Below are 22,446 nucleotides of genomic sequence, written 5' to 3'. Positions count from 1 at the left end.
AAGACTGTAGAGAATTGTAGCCGACCATAACACAACTAGTTAAGATCCAGGGCCTCTTTGGAAAGGAGAAACCAGATCATACCTGTGCCTCTCTTCACTCCCGAGGACTGAGAATGAAGAGAACCATTGAGGTGCATATCTGTCTTCCACCGAGGAGGGCTTCCTGAACTGAGGAGTGTTAGTCATGGGTCTGTCCGACACTGATGGAGTCTACTGAGGCCTGTGGTATCAGTGACTCCTCTTAGGAAGGGGAGGAAGTGCTGGCAGAAGCAGCAGCCTTAGAAAGTGTGGTGGTTTAAAAGAAAATGGCCCCCAAAGATCACAGGGAGTGCACTATTAGGAGGTGTGGCCTTGTAGAATAGGTGTGCCCCTGTTGGAGGAAGTGTGTCACTGGGGGTGGGCTTTGAGGGTTCAGAAACCCAAGCCAGGTCCAGTGTCTCACTCTCTGCTTATGAATGCAGATGTAGGACTCTCAGCTCCTTCTCCAGCACCATGCCTGCCTGCATGCTGCCATGCTTCCTGCCATGATGACAATGGACTAGACCTCTGAACCTGTAAGTCAGCCCCAATTTTCCCTTTATAAGAAGTGCTATGGTCATGGTATCTCTTCACAGCAATAGAAACCCTAAGACAGGGAGGAAGGATTTCTTTTAGCTCACGGTTCCCGAGGTATCAGCCCATCGTGGCAGGGAGGATGTAGTGGAGTAGAGCAGTTTGCGTCCCCGTGGGCAGTAATCAGAGAGGGGGCACAGAAGCTATAAAGGACCAGATAATTTGACAGAATGTGCCCGAGTAACCTAATCCTCCTGTTAGGCCCCGCCTCCTCCGACTTCACCACTTCCGGACAATGTAGTTGTGTCATGAATCTGTCAAAGGATCAATCCAGCAATCCAGTCAATAAATCAGAGTGCTCATGTAGTCATCTCTGGAAATGCCCTCAACAGGAATATTCAGAGGTGTGCTCTGCAATCTTCTGGGTATTTTTTTTTTAAACCCAAACAGCTTGACAATTAAGATCAGCCATGGCAGTGATGAAGTTTCTCCTGTGGCCAGACTCCCTCTAGTGGCCTGGGCAGTAAATGCAGCAAGGAGACACCTAGGGACGGACCCCTTTTAGGCAGTGTTGAAATGCAAAGCATTAAGTTTGCCAAATGACCCCCAGCTTGGAGAAGTTGGCGTACTGTGCTCAAGAGAATTGCTATTCTGAAAACTGGGGCAGAGATTCAGTTGGAGGTGTGTGTGCCTAGAGGAGTGTGAGCTTCTTGTGTAGAGATTTACTAGAACAAGTGTGGGGAGAGGGCAATTCTGCTTCTCTGTCCACTTTCCTTTCCAATTTCCTCATCTGGGCAGTCCGCTCATCTGCCACAGACTCTGGTCTTTGGTTTTCTGTTTCTAAAGCCTAAATCTGGGCTGAATTTATAGCGGGCAAAGACCTCATGAAGGGAGGCGGTGACCCTGAGTAACAAGCACAGAGATGGAGTGAGGGCTGGGTTTCCTCTAAGAGAGCAGTACCAGGCTCCCCAAGCAGAAGGGAAATGAAGAGATGAGTAAAGAAGAGGGCACCAGTTTCCTGAGGGCCAGGGCCACCGTGAAGAGTGAAGTCTGCTTTCATTTTCCAGCTACATTCTTGGACGTGCTGTGGGGGAGCTGGAAGAGACGTATGCGTGTCTCGTCTCAGGGTGTTCATGATGACATCACTCTGGCTTTGGCCTTGCAGGACTCCCTCACTGTTCAGTGTGAATGCTTTCTACCAGGCAGTCACAGTAGTCTAAGGTGTCTACAGACACCGAGCAGAGTGTGGCCCCCCGATGCTCCGTCTATGGGCTTACCATGCGCTTATGATACAATGCTCAAAAGACAGCAGGAAGAGTCTCCTCATACACCGTGCATTGTGGGGAGCTGCCTCCTCACTGTCATCGATGGAGAAGACAGCCGCCTAGAGAAGTGACCAGATCCAGTGACAAGGTCTGTGCTGTGGATAAATGCACTTCAGGAAGTGTGTGTGAGTGCATGTGTATAATTCAGCTTTGGGGGTTTGTGGTAATTTTCTAGCTAGAGAATCTTAGTTGCTTTCTTTCCCCCCAAGGAGGTGAATTTTGCAAGAGAATCATAGAGATATTGACTTAGCAAGTTGACATCAGTGAGAGGTAGAATCAATTCCTAGAATTTCCTATCAGGCTTCTTGTGATTTGAAGTAATTAAATGTATTTATTGCTTAGACAATGTTAAGATTTCTGTAGCTTTTAGCCAAAAGCAATCTTACCAGATACAATGCGTTTTCTTTTTGTCAGCTTTTGTATTGAAGCATGTTAAGAAAACAGGTGGAAGTCTCTATTTTTGCTGTAATTGTAATTGCTTTTTTTGCACTGTAATTTATTGATGGAGAGAAGGAGATGGTTTTCCAAGTCCGGGACAAGTTGAGCTTGCCATCTTCTCCCTTTCTCCCTTTCTCCTTTTCTTCCTGGTTGAATCATCATTAACAACATCTGCTGTAGCCAAACGTCTTCTGAGTTTGTGTCTGTGGGTTAGTGCTGTCCTCAGTCAGGGCGGCCCTCAGCCTCGGTTAAAGAAACGTCTGTTTGCAGTGGGTGAGAGTTAATGCAGAACTCATAACTGGTCAAAGTGCTGAGAATAAGGGATTGTTGAAGGCTCAGCCCTAAAGAGGTGTTTATCACCAACTGTGAGGCCCAGGAGACACTGGAAGAGGAGGCTGAAGAAAATGTAAGACCTGGGGGATGGAGAAGAGTGCCCAGAAGTGCTGACTTCTGGGTATGACATGGCGGCTCTTACAGTCGTGAACACATTGACAGCTGTGATTACCTAAAGAAGACTGGCTCCTTCAGCATCCCATCAGGGACAATTGAGGGGCTCACGAGGCCCCCCACCCCACCCAGGAACTACATCTGGGTAATGGTTGCTGGGGAAGGGGGAGTCATCTTCTGCAATGGTGTTACCACTGAAGTTGCCCATGCTGCCAATTCTTCTACAAGCAACACTAAACTCAACGGCGACACAGAAGACATGAAGGCAGGAGGGGAACTAACTGGAAAGAGGAAGGGGTGAAGAGGAGCGGGTGGGAGTATTAGTTACTTTTCTGTTGTTGTGGCAAAAACACCACAACCAATGGAAACTCATGGAAGAGAGGGTTTCTTTTGACTCATGGTTCCAGAAGGTCAGAATCCGCCATGGCAGGCAGAGGTGGGGTAACAAGTGGCAAGCATGGTGGCCAGAGCAGAAAACAGAGAGAATACATCTTTTATAGCAAGCATAGAGCAGAGCCTGAACTGGAAGGAGAGGTCACATACTCTCAAAGCCCTCTCCACAGTGACGTACTTCTTTCAGCTAGGTCACACCTCCTACACCTCCCCAAACAGTGCCACTAACTGGGTTCTAAGTGCTCAAATGCTTGAGCCTATCCTATGTGTCTTAGTTTCTGTTGCTGTGATAAAACTTCATGACAAAAAGTAGTGTTGGGAGGAAAGGGTTTATTTTGCTCACCCTTGCTTCCACATACATCACAGTTCCACCATCAAAGGAGGTCAGGACAGGAACTCAAACAGGGCAGGAACCTGGAGGCAGAAGCTGATGCAGAGGCCATAGAGGAGTGCTGCTTATTGGCTTGTTCCTCGTGGCTTGCACACACTGTTTTCTTACAGTATCCAGGACCACCAGCCCAGGGATGGCAGCTCCTGTAGTGAGTTGAGCCTTCTCACACCAATCATAAATTAAGAAAATGTACCACAGACTTACCCATAGGCCAATCTGGTAGGGGGATTTTCTCAATCAAAGTTTCCTCTTCCCAAATGACTCCTGTTGTAGAATATTACTTTAACTATGTAAAGGTGTGTTGTAGTCAGAAGGTTCTTGGGTCCTGCCCGGCCCCTCAGGTGGTCCAGACAAATCTCTCTCACCTGAAGTCCTGCACCTGTTGGGACCCAAGTAAACATACAGAGGCTTTTATTATTTACAAACTGTATGGCCTAATGGCTCAGGCCTCTTGCTGGCTAGCTTTTACCGGTACTTTCACATCTTGCTTCTCCTGGCGGTGCTGACACCCCGCTCCTCTCCTTTCTTCTCTCCGTATATCTGCTTAGATTTCCTGTTTGACTCTAAGCTGCCTTGCCATAGGCCAATGCAACTTTATTTATCAACCATTCAGAGCAACACATATTCACAGCATACAGAAAGACATCCCACAGCACTTCCCCCTTTCTGTCTAATCAAAAAGGAAAGTTTTAACTTTAACATACTAAAATTACATATAATAGAACAGCTACCAAGCAGGAATTACAGTTACAATATCTAGCCAAGTTGCTGTTCAAGTCCTTGCTTCCCTCTGAAACTTCTTGAGCTGGGCCTCCGTGGCCTCCTTTGCTCTCAGAACTACTGTCTTCCAGGATTCTACTAAAATGGTCATGTAATCTCTACTAACAGCATTCAGTTGATTTTCTAGTTCAAAGTTCCAAAGCCTTCTACATCCCTCCAAAAACAACATGGTCGGGTTCTTCAAAGCAACACCCTACTTCTGGTACCAACTCCTGCACTAGCTGATCTTCTGCTGCTGCGATAAAACATCATGACTGAGGCCACTTAGGGAGGACAGAGCTTATTCAGATTTACGGCTCAGGAGGACTGAGAGTGCATCACGGCGGCGGCAGCAGGAGGCTGAGAGCAGTAGATGGTGGATCCATTTAAATTCATTTCCATAGGACACATGAACAAGTAACGTTTCCCATACCAAATAAACAATCATACTTACTAATCTGAAGGTTAAAGATCGTGCAACAAGAAGATATTGCTTTTGACCTCCCAAGAGTCTCTCCAAAGACAGTTTCATAATGACAAGATGCTAATTAAGTTTAAGGATACTAAGTGAGACCTTTCCCTGAGACCTGGATAGGCTAATAGTCTTCGTTTCAGCAAAGTACAGTTCTCCCTTTTCTTTATAAAGAACATGTTGAAGTCTTTCTCAGAGCTTTGTCTTTGCAGTGTTCACTCCTGCTATTAACAACTGTGGCCTCTGACTTAGTTTTAATTAGTTAAGGCTAAATTTAAGGAATTTGGGTTATAATGTTTTCTGGTCAACAGATAGTGGTCGCCTCAGTAATTTGCAGGGGAGCTGCACATGTTAAGATGCTAACCCTTTGCCACGCATATTAAAATATTTTTCTCTGGGTTTTAAAAATTGTTTAATGATATTTTCATGCCTCATAGGTAACTTTGAAAACCTTGATCTGGAATTTATTTTGATGTAAGAGATAAAGTAGAAGGTCAGGAATGTGGCCTTTGGTGCAGGATGTGTGTAGCATGCAAGAGGCCCAGTGCTGGGGGAAGAGAGGAAGCTGGGATCCAAGCTTATTTGGAAGTAACTATTTTTTTTTCTGGAATAGAATACCTGACCTAAACAAAAAGAAAAACAAAAAACAACTTAGAGGATGAAGCAGTTTATTTTGGTGTACAGTTCCAGAGGAGACATCGACCATCATGATGGGGAAGGCGTGGTAGAAGTCAGGAAGCTGAGTGATCACATTTCATCTTAACGTGGGAAGCCATAGAGAGAATAGATGGAGGTCAGGCTCTCAAGTCCCGCCTCCAGTGATGTACTTCCTGTAGCAAGGCTCCATATCCTAATCCATAACCTTCCCAATCAGGGGCAATAACTGAGGACCAAGTGTTCAAATATATGAGCTGATGGGGGACATCCTCATTCAGACCATACATGTAGCTAATGCACTGTCTTTAAAATACATTTTATTGAGTGTACCACTCTCCACAGCTTTGAAACGCCACCTTCTTCCTGCAAAGTCCTGTCTTCTTGCCTCATATAATGACAGGTTATTGAAGATGGTTAAGGTATGGTACCAATGTCTCCTTGCTTCTGTTTGTGGAGTTTGTGTTTGGCTTACCTCCTCTGTTTACAGATACTTCTATGTTTAGGATGGGATTATGTCTAGATAAATGCATTATGTTGAACATATGGGTCCAAAGCTGAGGATCCATTTCGTCACTATAGCCTCTGCGCATCATAGCTTAGAAGCCTGGCAGACTGTAGAGTGTTGGCTGGTTTCCCTCATGATCTTATGACAGACTGAGGGCGTGGCTTGGTGGTGCTGGCCAGCATCGTAAACTAGAATTATATCGCACATCCATGGTCTTGGAAAACATTTCAATTCAAAATTTAAAGCATGGTTTCTACTGAATGGAGGTTGCTTGAACACCATTATAAAATCAAAGATCTTTAAGTTGAATTATTCTAAATTGCCCTAAACAGGGGACTCACTGTACACACCCACACCATTTTCCTCAGGCAGTGTCCTTTGTGTGTGTGTGTGTGTGTGTGTGTGTGTGTGTGTGTGTGTATGTGTGTTCTTATGCATGTGCATGCACACATGCATGCTCATGCTGGAGATTGAATCTAGGACATTGAACATGTTAGATGCTGCTCTATCACTGAACTATATACCAAATTCCTCACAGTCTATCTTTAAAAGAATGTCTTGGTCGTTTGTATATTTTGAGTCTTCCAGATTGGTTTTTAAAAACTAGATCTTATTATTCCAGGCATTTTTTCCTGTATTGATTTTTCCCCCAAGAAAATAAATTATAAAAGTTACATATATTTGCTAGAACGAATTCAAGCAACAGAGACAAATAGAGCCTTGACTCCCCACCCCATGCCAAGCCTCATCCCTGCCCCCATCCCTGCCTACCACTCCTGTTAGGCATCTGTGGGGCACCCTTTCCCAGCTGTTCCTGCTCCTCTAGATAAACGCATTCGTCACGTGGCTCCCAGTCATGTGATGCTTGGAGTAGCAGTTCTCAACCAGTGTTTGGAAGGAAACATTTCCTTCCACTTTTCTGACTGCCGTGACATTAGCACCGAGCACACCAGTGTCCTGTATGTGCACTGTACTTAGTGTGTCCCGTGACACACACAGTGTGAAGTTCACCATCTACCTCACAGAGACAGCATGAGACATCTCATGACAACAGGATGGAATCTAGAGACAGTGTCACAGCTTTTCTCAGAGTAGATTCCTCAACACTAGAGCCTGTGTCTCAGTGTGCTTCCTATGGCTGTGATCACACAGCACAGCCAAAAGCGACGTGGGGCAAGAAAGGGGTTCTTGGCTTACATGTTCTGATCAGAGTCCATCACTGAGGGAAATCAAGGCAATGACTGAAACAGGGCAGAGTCTGGAGCGGGGAACTGAAGCACAGGCCATAGAAGAACACTGACTTTTGCTCAACCTAGTTCCTCATACAACCCAGAACCACATGATCAGGGGTGGCGTTAGCCACAGTGGGCTGGGCCCTCCCACATCAGTAATTAATCAAGAAATCCCCTTGCCTATAGACTAGTCTGATGGAGGTAGTTTTTTAATTGAAGTTCTCTCTTCCCAAATGACCATGGCTAAACACATAAACATAAACAAATATATGTATATATATCCAACCAGGACAGCCTAAAAGTATAAGTTCCCTTGCCAATGAGTTTGGGAGAAACTTGGTAGTATATTTTCCTTTTGAATATTTGTAATCCAATGTGACATATCAGAAAATCTATTAGATTCTATCATAAAAGATTTACTCTGTCTGCCCAGTGACATCCAAAACTGATCAGAAAACCTTTTTCCATTTTGAGATGACACAGAACACAGTCATTTGGGACAGATGACTGAGTGGCTAGGGGTGGGATGGTAAGCACACTAGTGATGCTCCCAGCCCTACAGCTTTCAGAATGACAGTGTCACTCACTGTGGCATAGAAAAAAAGACTGTTTTGGATATATTAAGTTTTGTCGCCTCTGGGAGGGTGCAGTGGAAATGTTTAGGAAGCTGGGGATATTTATGTCCGGGACTCGGGCAGGAGGTCACAGCTTGAGAACAAGGGTCAGAAAGTTTGCTTTGGATTAAAGCATGTTGTCAAAAAAAGCTCATTTTAAAATGCACATATATTACCTGGGAAGGGTAAGCACTAAATTATTAATACCTATTATATTATCATATTAGCTTCCTATCATTTGGAAACAGAGATCAGGCCTCTGTAGGAATGGAAATCAGGCCTGGCGAATTGTGAGTGGAGGGTCAACAAAGACAGTCCAAAGTGACAATCTGGGGCCTTTTAAAAACACGCTGAAGAGTTTACCAACTCCCCACTGCTTCCACATATTATCTATTTATTTTGAGACAGGGCCTCACTATATAGCCCTGACTGGCCTTGAACTTGTGATCTTCCTGTCTCCCTTCCCTAGTGATAGAATAGAGGTGTGTACCACCATGCCTGGTTCTGCCCCATACATTCTATTTTCATGCTCTTTGATTGAGATCATAGGCCCTGCATGCCCCCAAACAACTTGGGGTTAGCTTCGAAGGGCAACACAAATTTAACAAGCCTTACATCACCCCGACTCCTGATGGCCCTCCTTTCTCAGTTCCTAGGTGACTATAGATTCAGGGAACATGGCTGGCGGACCACTCTCTCCCACTTCTGCAGGCGTCTTCCACATTGAAACAGGAAGTCTAGGGAGAAGAGGACATGATTTGGTCAGCTCTCTGCTTTCTTTCCAGTCTGGGTCCTGTTGAAGCAAAGGTATGGGGTGCGGGAAGACACAGCATAGACTTTCTTTTTCTGGGGTTGCCCTGACTGCTGACCAGGTGACCTAAGAGCAGGCACAATGTGTCCTCTGCCATAGCTCTCAAAAAGGGATAATAATGCTAGCTTTTCTCACCTCCCAGGATCATGCAGAAGTCAGGAAGATAAATAGCTGTGTGAGTCAGTGGGAAGGATGAACGGACTCTAAATCTGAGATATTTCCATGGCTGCATTTTAATATGGCTACCACCAGGTATCCTGAAGGTGGCAGTTCTCCCAAGGGGGTTTAATCATCTGGGCTCACCATCGGGCGCGCTCCGTTTAACCTGTGTGTCCCAGTTGATTGGGTTATTGTGTGTAGATTGCAGGGATTTCAAGCTCGACTCCATCTTTTTCCTTTTGATATAATTTTAATGAGATTTCCTCATTCTTTTGTTGCATGGCAGGCTACTGCTAGAATAAATATAAAGAAGTTTTTAGAAATGCAAGAAACAGGAGGTCTGGGAAGATGGAAAAATGCAGAGGGAGAGGCAGGGGATGAGGGTGAGAAGGGCAATTCTCAGGTCTGCATGCTTCTTCTCTTGATGGATTTAGGACACCTGGGGGCTGGCGTCGTGTGCCCTGTACTCTGGAAGATAAGAGTGGAGACTTCACTAAGGCCATTAAAAAAGTGTCTTTGGTAATTGCTTAAAGAGGCCACATTTCTTCCAGGAACCTCTACCACCAGGCCTAAGAATCCAGGTTTTTCTTTGACTTGTACAGTGGAAAAACATCTACAAGGTCTGGATTCTCCCTTCTCTGTGACCTCTGGTGCTCTTCTTTGAGAGGGAAATTGTGTGGGTTATAGCCAGAAAGCACTGGTGAACATGGTTTATTAGAAGTGAAAGTCTAAGCAAAGAGTACAGTAGAGGTCAGGGGTTGGCTTCAGCTAACATGGGACTCAAAACTCCTTTGTTTCCAAGTTCAGGGTCTCTTAATTATGCCATTGCTGAGAGAGGTATCAAAATAGATGACGGACACCTCTAGTTCACAGTATGTCCATTGGCACATGCTGTCTCATCCTCTCTGTATCCTATGTATGAGATACTGTTCACATTCATTATCCCTTAAGTGGTTCCTGACAACCCAAAGGTTATCTTGGGGCATTATTTTCCTTAGTGCTCATCCATGGCTCTATGGGACTACTCTACTGGGTTTCATTTTATTGCGGTCATTTTTGTCTGTTTGTTTGTTGGAGGGGGTTTATGCAATCTAAAGGTGGTCTGGGGCAGTTCTCAGAGTTAACCTTTCTGTATGACTCAGTCATCCACATCTGATCGCAACTTTCCTCCTGAACCAAATGTTTCCCTTCCCACAGCTTGCTTGTCCTGTGTCTTCTCTGTGGATTAAAGCTCTTTGCTGAGGTTATAGATCGAGTATGAAGTTTCCTTCAAGTGCTCCCGTATTTGGGCTTGATCTCTGCCTAGCAGGTCAGTCAGATGTCTCATGACGAGGGCTCTAGCCTAATCGATGAATTAATCTATTAGTAGATTCATAACTTGACTGCATTACTGGGAGTTGATAGAATCTTCCTGAAGTTAGAGAAAAAAGTATATTATCGAAAGTGTGTTTGGGTGGCACTACATCTTTTCCCAGGTGCCAGGCCCTTCCTTGGCCCATCTCTCCTTTTTCACCATGTTAAGAAGCCCCGATCTACCGCATTCTTTCACTGAGAAGAAGCCATGTCTCACCACAGAATGAGAAACAGTGGGCCAGCCAGCCAGGCAGACCTCAAAAGCGGTGGGTTGGAATGAATCTTCCCTCCTTAGGCTGCTTGATTTTCTCAGGTATTTGACACAGGGATAACGGAGGCAGCTAACACAGTGAGGTGCATGCAGGCCTCAGAGGGACTCTCTGGTGAGCTCCCCACAGCGTGTGTATCGCACATGGTCATGTATTTTGCTGTTGCTGTTTTTTTTTCCTTCTCTTTAATTCCAGTCCAGAAGGTAGAGGAAGAATTTTGTTTTCCTCTCCTACTGGGTCAAGAAAGATGCCGGTACCTGATATATCGTAGGGTGGACCACTGAGATTATCCAATAGGTCAGGCAGGCATTAGGTATTAGTTTTTCCATTTTCTGGTAAGACTCAGAGAGATGAAGTAAATTGTTAAACTCAACAGCTTACAGTAGCTTGGCCAAAATTTGGGCCTGAGTCTGCTCCTTGTACAGCAACCAAGTTTCCTTTGGTTGATTCATGCTGGTTATATTAGTCTGTTTCCTCTTGCTGTAACAAGACCCTCGGCTGGGCATTTTATTTAAAAAAGATGTTCAGTTGGCTCGCAGTTTATAGAGCTGAAAGTTCAATAATGAGGGCTCCATCTGCTGACTCTCTGGTAGGGTTGCTGGTGATCACATGACCAACAGTGGAGAGGGCAAATGGTGCCTGCTGAACTCATAAGGTGGCCTCACTCTGTAACAGTGTGCTCTTACACTTTCTGAGGGCAGTGATTACCCTTTCCACCATAACCGGCCCAATCATGCTTTGGGGTGTGGTATCCTAAAACCATATCAGAACAACTGAGAAGTGTTTCCTCATGCTTCATCTCTGGATTGGCTGTCTGGAAGTGAGTACCCAGGAATGGCTTGCCATGAGTCAATTGTCAGCATTTTCAGACAGTGGAAAATAAGAGAGGGGTCCTAGAAGTCATATATATATATCTTGTGTAGTTTGTGAGGTCTCTGCAGAAAGGAAGGTAACTTTTGTGGGGAACACAGAGAGGCCCCACTAACAAGCCTGGGCATCCAGGAAAGGAGAGCTCACCAAATGACCTAGAAAATCGTTCTTACATTTTACCAACTCCTAAGCACCATGACTTTTATCTAGTGATTTTATTTTATGAACTGGAGTATGTTTTCAGCAGGACATTCCAGAAACTAAGTAGGCTCCATTTTTTTCCCTCTCTAAAATATAGTATTCTGTCTTTGATGAGGGTACTGTGTTCTCTGGCATGTGTAAGTTAATACTTCTGTTAAGACAGACTCTGTTCTTATCTGTGCCAAGAATGACAACAGTGTGGCCGAAAGAGTGGGCAGGGTCTGCAACTGTGGATGTCTGCATGATTCTAGGACATAATCAACCAGGGCTGAGTGAACCATCAGTTCGTCCTGGGAGTGAGGAGTGTGGGAACAGTGTTTGCGGTGTGACTGTTGGTTTTTCTTATTACTTGGGGACAACTTTGGTGATGTCTTTGAGGACAGAAACTGCTCACTGTAATTTGACTTACTTTGCTCTGCCAGTTTTGCTAACTGTTTCCTTGGAGCATTTTACAGCTGCCGGCAAGGGAACACCACCGTCAGTTCACAGCCTCTTGAGGTGCGTGAGCACAAAGAATCCCGTTCCCCTGGCTCCAGGCTCTAGATCAGTGGTTCTCAATTTTGAGTGTACATTAGAATACCCCGAGGGGCTGTTAGAAACACCGATGGCTGGGCCCATCCCAGGAGAGTCGGATGTAATTGGTCTAAGTGGGACCCTATCATTGGTATTTTTCAACAGCCCCCTAAGTGATCCTAATGAGCAGCCAGAATTGGGAACCGCTGCTCTGGATGGTTGCTTCATCCTACATAACCCGTCAACTGGAGTCTCTATGGCTTCTGGGGCTGTGTGAATACATGGTGCCTTTGTGGGAATCAGAATGAGTTGCTTCTTTACTGCACACATTGGAACAGTGTGCAGTTTCTTTTAGATCGGCATGGCTACATGAGTACTCAGTTTGGCCTCAGCTCTGCATGTCAGTCCTGGTGACTTCCAACTCAGGGTTCGCCTTGGGTCTTCTGGTTTAGCACACTTTCTTCTAAGGCTGTCTCCTGGGTCTTGGCCTCACAACATTCAAAGAACAGAGGGAACACTCCTGGAGGGGGGGTGCTCTGGGCCGCTCATTGGGTCCTCCCCTCAGTTAATCGGTCCCAACTGGTAGATATTCTACCAACTATGGTTTCAAGTTCCTGGGGAGTGTCCTGACAGCACACAGTGAATAAAGAAACATTTATGAAAGAGAATCTGCTAAGTCTCTGTGAAAATAGTTGAAGGTTCTGGAATTTGAGCCACAAGTCCCTTTACCCTCCTCCTGAGCTGGGTGTGATGAAATCTCTACTCTAGAGGGTTGCAGGCAAGAAGATTGACTGGCTTTCACTCACTGTCTCATTCATGACTGGAGCTCAGGGCCATAGTTTCTTCCTTCAGAGGAACAGCGTTTCTCCTTGTCTCCCCCAGCACCGTGCCATGAAGCTGGACCTCAGGCGAGGGCTGAGGTTACTTCAGGCACACTTACTCTCGCCCCAGCTCATCCCCAGGGTTGACATTCCAGAAGGGAAGTCAAACCAAGGAGACTCCAAGTGCTCTTCCTTCCCAGCGCCTCACTCACAAGGGGGAAACGGGTCTTTGATTTCTGCTCCAGGGCTGCGGCTCAGAGCCCCGCCCCGGAAAGGCCTAGTATAAGACCAGAGAGCGCCCGCCCCATCTCGCCCCACCCCATCGCGCCTTAGGGCACTCATTTTCTTTACAATTGAGTACAGTGAAGTTCCAGCCTGAGAGCACTTCTGAGAACGGTGGAGGTTTGGGTAGTGAGCTGTTGTTCTAAAGAAGCAGGCAACTTCACAGTAGCAGCAATCTAAAGCACAGATCGGAAAGAATTCGGAGGAGAGTTGGCCAAGGAGAGATATCCCGGATGGGAGACACATCAAAGGCTGTCTTTGAAAATAGGTTCCGATCTAATTGGATTTGACAATAGGATAATTTATGGCCCAGAGTGTTGTCAAAAGCAGTAAGTCATCATGTAGTCGGCGGGTGGTGCTTAAGAGATGAGCGAGACACAGAGATGAGCATTAGGGACTAAACGTAGATCATGGAATGGAACAACAGGAGCCACCTCAGGGCAGCTGTGTGTGCGCCCCACAGGGCACCCTCTGAGGGGTGGCGGCGGCAGAGTCGGGAGAAAAAGACTTCACAGCAAGTCTCAGTCAGGACACTCTAGACAAACGGAGATAAAGACAAGGCCCAGGGAAACAGTGGCGTGGGAACCGGAGCTTAAAATCCATCACCTACATTTCCAGTGAAGGAATATCGCGTGGTATGTACAGAGGAACCGCTGCGTTTAACCCATGCATAGGAGCAGAAGCAGAAGACAAAAGAGCCAGGTGTGAGACTGAACAAGTGTTCGGAGCAATTTCATAAACATATAATAATATTATATATGCTGGGGAGAGAGCTGTCAGTAAGGTCCCTGCCTTGTAGGCCCGAGGACCTGACTTCAGTCCTCAGAACCCCCATAAACAAAGCTGGCTATGGTAGCATGCTTTCTTCATTCTGTTGCTGGGAGGTGGGCAGTGGATCTGTGCCTCGCTGGCTAGCAAGCCTAGCCTTGCTGGTGAGTTGCAGGCCAGTAGAAGACCCTGTCTCAAAAAGAGGAGGGAGGGTGTGTGCTGGTGTCCGAAGAAAGATACCTGAGATTGTCTTCAGGTCTCTGTGCACACCCCCATGCACAAATGAGCGAACGCAAAAATTATTATATAACGAACATTAAAGAATGAAAGGAAATTATGCTTAAGGAAGTGAAGGATGATGACAGGGATTCATCAGCTAGATACCACAGCAGCAATCATGGCTATGTGAAAAGACAGATAACTGCTAGAGCCAAAGCAATAGCTCAAGGATTAAGAACTCCTCCCTCTCTGCTCTTCCAGACAGCTGAGTTGGAGCCCAGAACCACAGCAGGTTCTTACAAATGCCTGTAGCTCCTGCTCCCAGGGGTCTAATGCCCCCTTCTGGCCTCCGCAGGCACTACACTCAGGTTCACAGAGCTCCCCCACCCCCATAGACACATAATGAAAGACAAAATATTTTAAAAAGAACTGAGCATTTTTAAGTTGAGAAGTAGAATAATCAACATGAAAAACTAAAGGTGACTCAACAGTATACCCGAGTTGATGTAAGAATGAGTGAGCTGAAAGACACATTCATAAAAATCACGCAGCCTATAAAACATAGAGAAAAGAGAATGATGAATAGTGATCTGACTTCAAAGAAATGTCCAACATCATTAATCACACTAACATGTAAAATGGGGATACCAGAGAGAGTTGAGAAAAAGCAGACAGCAGAAAAAAAAGTTTGAAAAAATATCTGAAAACATTTCAGATTTCATAAAAAAAAATCACTTTGTACACCCAGGAGTTCAGCAAATGAGAGAGGGAGAGGGAGAGGGAGAGGGAGAGGGAGGGAGGGAGGGAGGGAGGGAGGGAGAGAGAGAGGGAGGGAGAGGGAGGGAGAGGGAGGGAGGGAGGGAGAGAGAGAGGGAGGGAGAGGGAGGGAGGGGGAGGGAGGGAGGAAGGGAGGAAGGGAGAGGGAGAGGGAGAGGGAGCAGGAGGGAGGGAGAGAGGGAGGGAGAGGGGGAGGGAGAGGGAGAGGGAGAGAGGGAGGGAGGGGGAGGGAGAGGGAGATCCAATACTTACCAATGCACATTAACATTAAAAGGTGGAGAGACAAAAATAAAGGGACAATCTTAAAGTAACAGTATAAAAATGATACAAAGCTGATTTCACACTGGAATCTATGGGACCAGGTGGCAATGGGTGATGTAAGTCAAAGTACTGAAGGATAGAGAGGACAAAACCATATCCAGCAAAGCTGTTTTTTGTTTTTTGTGTTTTTTTTTTTTTTTTTTTTTTTTTTTTTTTTTTTTTTTTTTTTTTTTTTTAGTTTTTTGAGACAGGGTTTCTCCATGTAGTTTTGGTGCCTGTCCTGAATCTCATTCTATAGCCCAGGCTGGCCTTGAACTCACAGAGATCCTCCTGCCTCTGCCTCCCGAGTGCTAGGATTAAAGGTGTGCACCACCACCGCCTGGCAAAGCTGTCTGTTTTAAAAGCTGATTCCTAATTTCATCCTACTGTGTTCAAAACACATACTCTGTGTGATTCATTTTAAATTCATGTAACTTGTTTCATAGTACCATTTAACTTGGGAACAATGTACATGCTGCTAGTGGAGTGGAACATTCTATAGATGTCAGAGCCTGTGGAAGTTTGTTATTAGTTACATTTGTTGCTATAACAAAACGTCCCAACCATGGAGACTTACAGAAGAGTTTATTGTTGGCTTATAGTTCCAGAAGGTCAGAGTCCATAATGCTGGGGACAGTGTGGCAGCAGGCGGCAGGCATGATGCTGGAGCAGGAACGGGAGCTCATGCCTTCAACTGCAAGCAAGAAGCAGAGAGAGAGGGAGCGAGAGAGGGAGGGAGAGAGAGGGGGGAGTTAAAGAGAGAGGGAGAGGGAGGGAAGGAGAGGGAGGAGGAATGGAGAGAGAGGGAGGGAGAAAGGGAGAGAGAGACAGGGAGGGAGAGAGAGAACCGGAGAGAGACAGGGAGGGAGGCAGAGGGAGGGACCTAGAAGGAGGCAAGGCTGCTAACTCACAAAGCCCACCCCCAGTGTTGCACTTCCTCCAGCAAGGTCCCCCTAAACCTCCCCTAAACAGCTGCACCCCCTGGGGACCAAGGGTTCAAATGCTCGAGACTGTGGGGGACATTTCTCATGTCAATCTACTGCCACAAACCGGAAGTGAAAGCACAGATGAAATCCCATTGCTGGTGAACACATCTTAAAAGTGGTTATAAAAGAGTTTGAAAGCGAAACCAGATAGTGCTTTGATTCTGCAAAAAGAAAAACGTCAGTGCTGAGAAGGGTCAGAGTAACATGTAGATAATTGTAAGAGCAGTTACAAATGTGCTTCTCCGTTCTTCATCGAGTCTCTTTGAAAGCAGTCTATTTGGTTTGTGTATCTCTATCATCTATCTATCTATCTATCTATCTATCTATCTATCTATCTATCTATCTATCTATCTATCTATCTATCCATCTATCTATCATCTCTCCATTTCTCTCTGTCTCTCTCTATCATCTGTCTATTGTCTTTCTCTGTGTTTCTGGGCCTGTTGTTTAGAAGGGGATATCTGGTAGTAATAGCACAAAGCATGTGGCCAGAGTAGAACTGATATGAAATAACACTAGCTGGTAGCTGAGATGAACAGGTACGAATGAAAAGAAACAGACATGGTAGATAAGAATGTTAACCTATACTCTGTAAGTATATACTTACTCATTTATTTACTTAGTTCTTTAAACAATATACGATTAACACCAATAATATGACACTTTATTCTTAGGTTTGCAATTTATGTATTTACATGAATATATTTCTATAAATGCACACATACAATAACAGTAACATAAAAGTGAGGAGAAATAGAATTATATAGAAGTAACATTTCTATATTTCACTGAAATGAAGTTAGTGGAAATCTGAACAATCTTAAGTGAATTTTGACAGGTGAAGATGTACATGAGAAACCCCAGGGCGAACATTAGAAACCCCACCAAAATAATGACAAACTCAGTAACTGAACTGTTACTCGAGGTAGCATTTAACACAAAAGAAAGAAATGCAAGAGGAATGGAGGAAACAAAAATGATTTGAGACCTTTGGGAAACAGAGAAGGAGTGAGAATGTAAATCTCACTGCATTAGTCATAACCCTGAATCCAAATGGATGGAGCAATAGAACTATAGCGGACTTCAGAGTGGAGACAAAGAGATACAACTTCTATGCTCTCCTTAGAGCGAATTGAGACACAAGATAAAAGTATGTTGAAACTATAGGGTTGAAAAATATGTATTATACAAGAGGCAAACACAAGCAGGCTAGTATTATGATCAATCTATGTGAGTCTATTGAATGGCTAACACAATTTATTAAGATATAAATTGAGGAAATACACTCATGATTACAGAATGGAATAGACAGTAGAAGTCATCCTCTGATGTGACCAGGAGCGAATCCACCTCACAGGCAGGAGCAGGGAGAAAGGGCATGTGACCCCTCTCCAACCCCTTATCAGAGGTCATGTACAAAGGCAGGAAGCATCGCCTGCTTTGGGCCATATAGCCCAAGGTCATGGGCAGAGCAAATACCACTACAGTATAGTTTTGCTAGTGTCAAGACAAACAGATTTGAAAGCAAAATGTTACTAGAGATACAGAGCATTTTATGATCATAAAAGAGACTATCAAGAAGCTCTCTCTGTCTTACACACACACACACACACACACACACACACACACACACACACACACACACTCAAGAACAGATCTTGAGTGAGTGTGATGGCACATGCCTTTAATCCCAGCACTCAAGAGGCAGAGGCAACCAGATCTCTGTGAGTTCCAGACCAGTTAGTGTCTCCAAACAGTGAGACCCTGTCTTGTTGAGCCGGGGATCTCAAAAGTAAATGAAGAAAATCTGATCAAAATTGAAGGAAGAAACTATCAATAATTGGAGGTTACTTACTATGTGGTCTCTCTCACTGTGTGGGGTGGGGTCTCACTGTAAGTGCCCAAGCTGCTCTCAAACTTGTGGGTTCAAATGAACTTCTAACCTCTGCCACGAGTAGCCTGGATCGCACCACATCTGTCTTTAATTCCTCACTTTAAGCAATGGGATAACTGGGAAACTCAATTAAAAAAAAAAAAAACCAGAATATTCAAACTTCCACAGGCTCTGACATCTATAGAATGTTCCACTCCACTAGCAGCGTGTACATTGTTCCCAAGTTAAATGGTACTATGAAACAAGTTACATGAATTTAAAATGAGTCACACAGAGTATGTGTTTTGAACACAGTAGAATGAAGTTAGGAACCAACACAAGAATTTTTTAAAAGATACAGTTTATCATCTAAATTAAAACGTACAGTATTAAATATGTTCACATCATGGTGAGGCTGACTTTTCCAGGTTGCAGATCTGAAACTCTGCAACCACTTTGTGGTGCTGGGCTAACCGGACTTCCACGTGTGTTGGCTCAGATCACTGTGTGTGCTGGGGGACACAGGAGCACCGCCCTCTCTTGCTGATGCTTCAGAGTTCCTCTCTGCTCCTAGAGAGACCCACAGCCCCCTCTGGGTTCGAAGCCAGCCTCACTCTTGCACTAATTCATGACTTTCTCTTTGCACTAGGTACAGAAAATGCTTCATTTTCACCCTTTGAGTCAGTGTCTCACCAGGTAGCACAGGCTGGCCTCAGACTCAGCTCCTAGCCTCAAGATGTCAAGAACTGGAATTATACTATATGTCACATGCTCAGCCAACTCTTTGATTAATATTTTTTTAAAAAAGATCAATAATATTTATTTATGCATTTATATGTGTGTCTGTATAAGAGCATAAACCGTGTGTGTGTGTGTGTGTGTGTGTGTGTGTGTGTGTGTGTGTGTGTGTGTGACTACATATGTGACTGTCTGTAGAGGCTGAAAGAAAGCGTTGGGTCCCTGAAGCTGGAGTCACAGGCATTTGTGAGCTGCCGGACATGGGTGCTGGAAAATGAACTTGGATCCTCTGGTGGTTTGGATGAGAAGGGTCCCCATAGGCTCATATGTTTGCATATTGCCCCAGTTGGTAGAACTGTTTGGGAGGGATTAGGAAGTGTTGGCTTGTTGGAGGAAGTGTGTCACAGGAGCTGGCTTTGAGGTTTGAAAAAGTCCATTCCCAGTTAGCTTTATATGTATGCCTTGTGCTTGGGAATGAAGATGTAAGCCCAGCCACAGTCCTATCGCCATGCCATGCCTGCCTGTCTTGCCCGTCTGCTCCCCTGCCCGCCTGTGCCTGCCTGTGCCTGCCTGTGCCTGTGCCTGCCCTGCCTGTGCCTGCCTGTGCCTACCTGTGCCTGCCCTGCCTGTGCCTGCCCTGCCTGTGCCTGCCTGTGCCTGTGCCTGCCTGTCTGTGCCTGCCTGCCTGTGCCTGCCCGCCTACCTGCCTGTGCCTGCCTGCTCCCCTGCCTGCCTGTGCCTGCCCTGCCTGTGCCTGCCTGTCTGTGTCTGCCTGTGCCTACCTGTGCCTGCCTGTCTGCCTGTCTGCCTGCCTGTGCCCACCTGTGCCTGCCTATGCCTGCCTGCCTGTGCCCACCTGTGCCTGCCTGTGCCCGCCCACCTGTGTCTGCCTGTCTGCCTGCCTGCTCCCCTGCCCGCCTGTGCCTGCCCTGCCTGTGCCTGCCTGTCTGTGTCTGCCTGTGCCTACCTGTGCCTGCCTGTCTGCCTGTCTGCCTGCCTGTGCCCACCTGTGCCTGCCTATGCCTGCCTGCCTGTGCCCACCTGTGCCTGCCTGTGCCCGCCCACCTGTGTCTGCCTGTCTGCCTGCCTGCTCCCCTGCCTGCCTGTGCCTGCCCTGCCTGTGCCTGCCTGTCTGTGTCTGCCTGTGCCTACCTGTGCCTGCCTGTCTGCCTGTCTGCCTGCCTGTGCCCACCTGTGCCTGCCTATGCCTGCCTGCCTGTGCCCACCTGTGCCTGCCTGTGCCCGCCCACCTGTGTCTGCCTGCCATGCCTGCCTGTGCCTATGCCTGCCTGCCTGTGCCTGCCTGCCTGTGCCCACCTGTGCCTGCCTGCCATGCCTGCCCGCCTGCCCGCCTGCCTGCCTGCCTCTCACCCTAATGGTCACGGATTCAAACCTTCTGCAACTGTGAACCCAAAACATTTTCTTTTGTAAGTTGCCTTGGTCATGGTGTTCTATCACATCAATAGAAAAGTAACCAAGTCTCAAGCCCCCAACTCCGCTATTAAAGGGCTGAAATCCATCCTGCTTGCAGAATCCCTCGAATGTCATACACTAGCACAGCTGTGTTAGTGATGCCGCCCACCTTCACAGGTGCTTCATGGCTCCTGAGAAGACAGGCTTGACGGTCCTGGAGCCTCTTTCATGGTCCTGCCCACACACTCTCTCCGGAGTTCCAGTGGTCGGTGAATACTTCGGCTCCTCATCATGAACTTCATCTTGCTCATCTGTGGAGTCTCTTCCTGCCAGCTAGTTGTTAGAGTTCTGTCCTGTGCCTATGTATCTGTGTCCTTGGTATTCATTTCCTGACAGTATTTGGACATTTTTAGACAGTGCCTTCAAGTCAGTTCCTTGTAATAAACGTGTCTGTCTCCTATCTATCTATCTATCTATCTATCTATCTATCTATCTATCTATCTATCTATCATCTTTTCACTTATCTATTTATCCACTTACCTACTTACCTACCTACCACCCATCTATTCATCCACATATCTAGCTTGTTGTTTATATTTCTCCACTTGAATTCTGATTATACATACTGCCTTTTAAGCTTGTGATGATTAATAGGTTAATATATGGAAATAGTTAGAAAAAATCCTTGACTTTTGAAATCAGTTAAAAATGTCATTTCCTCTGGGTATTGTGGTGTGACTGTTTTTCATGCCAACTCTCAGGAGGCAGAGGCAGGTGGAGGATCTCTGTGAGTTTGAGGCCAGACTGGTCTGTCTATATAGTGAATTTGAGCCCAGCCTGATCTACATAGAGTTCCAGGCCAGCCAGGGTTACATAGTGAGACCCTGCCTCAAAAACACAAAGTAGCAGCAGCAAGAACAAAACCCACCTCCACCCCCAGCATCATCCCCTGGGAGGCTCTGGCAAGCTCCCGTGTTAGCTACTATCGCTTTGTTTTATGTGTGTCTACATTGTAGCTTCTGCTGGCCGCAGGCTATTCTGCTCACAGAATCCTCCCCAGTGCATTCAGCTGTGCCTGTAGAGAAGGTTCTCAGAACCCTCTCAGCCCCCACTGCCACCCACATGCATGCACATGTCTCTCTGAGCCCCAGTTCTGCTGGGTTCTTTGGGGTTTCCCTTAAGCATAAGTTAACAACAGTCAAACAGTTATGTAACTGGTTTTTCTCTTTGCTTCCCTATATTTCATTTGCTTTTCCTCAGCTGACGTATCTCATCTTGAGTGCAAAACCACCTCCAGCAGGAGACACTGAGGGCTGTACCATCTGAGCTTGGGACGTCCTGGGCAAGAAAGCAGCAGTCAGTGAATCGACCTGATGTGTGTGTGTGTGGGGGGGGGGTGGGTGGGTGGGATGGGGGTTCATGAATAAATACTTCTCAAGTTACTGTCTATCCTTGGGCATTTTCCACTGACTTAAGGTGGCTTTAAACATTGTTATCTACCTTTATCCTCATGTTTGTGAAGGACATACTCCTGATTTCCTCTTATACCATCATTGGAAGGTGAATCTTGGGACATTTGCTTTTGGAAACCAGTCACTGTGCCACAAAGAAGCACAAAGACCATATGGAGAGGCCATGTGTGGGCACTCCGGCCAATAAGCCCCAGCTGAGATCCCAGATGACAGCCAGCTTCCACCTGCAGACGCACGAGCGAGCGCACCTTCAGATGATTCAAGCCCCATCTGCTGAGTCTCCCCCATGCTTGAGACTTCCCAGCTGAGGTCCCGGCACACTGTGCAGCATGGCCAAGCTGCCGCCGCCGCCGCCATGCCGGCTCTCAACTCCAGCCCTCACATTCCAGCGGAGAATGAAATGGCTGCGGCTTTACATCACCACATTTAAGGTGACTTGAGAAACTTGGGAGTGGTGACTGCAAGAATTTCCATAAAGAGATGGAAACATGGAAACAGACTGCATAAAAAACAGGTTTTTCTAAAATCATCCCACAAGTAAATCAGGTCCCATGTGTATAGTTCACTCAGACCGTTTAATGTAGAGTCTACCTGTTTGCTTTGCAGTGATTTCTACTATCAGTGTTCAATTCTGAACAAACCCTGATAGCTCTTCACACCACTAAAAACTCCAAGGGAAGAAGACACCTTTTATTGTCTCTATTGCACTGGAAAGGGCGACTTCAAACTTCAAGTCTCTTTCTTTTTTCTCTGTAAGATATGTTGTACTGGATAAAGTTCTGGGCTTGGAAGCCACTGAATCTGGCTTGGAGTCCAGGTGCAGGATGAGATGCTGG

At 46.0% G+C, this 22,446-nt stretch overlaps 2 long non-coding RNA genes across 2 annotated transcripts; one reads left to right on the top strand and one right to left on the bottom strand.

The window, feature by feature from the left end:
• Window positions 1-8,287: 8,287 nt before the first annotated feature.
• On the bottom strand, window positions 8,288-9,261 carry LOC143269472 (uncharacterized). Its single transcript, XR_013045892.1, has 2 exons — window positions 8,900-9,261; window positions 8,288-8,522 (listed from the first exon to the last, which is right to left on the bottom strand). It is a non-coding gene; the product is annotated as an uncharacterized LOC143269472 (long non-coding RNA).
• A 4,011-nt stretch (window positions 9,262-13,272) lies between these two features.
• Window positions 13,273-21,512, top strand: LOC143269471 (uncharacterized). Its single transcript, XR_013045891.1, has 3 exons — window positions 13,273-13,393; window positions 13,683-13,766; window positions 21,399-21,512. It is a non-coding gene; the product is annotated as an uncharacterized LOC143269471 (long non-coding RNA).
• The last annotated feature ends 934 nt before the right edge of the window (window positions 21,513-22,446 follow it).

This window comes from Peromyscus maniculatus, chromosome 19, assembly GCF_049852395.1.
Source record: "Peromyscus maniculatus bairdii isolate BWxNUB_F1_BW_parent chromosome 19, HU_Pman_BW_mat_3.1, whole genome shotgun sequence".
Taxonomy (NCBI): domain Eukaryota; kingdom Metazoa; phylum Chordata; class Mammalia; order Rodentia; family Cricetidae; genus Peromyscus; species Peromyscus maniculatus.
The sequence above is the reverse complement of the archived record's forward strand: the minus strand, read 5'-3'. Positions and strand labels throughout refer to the sequence as shown.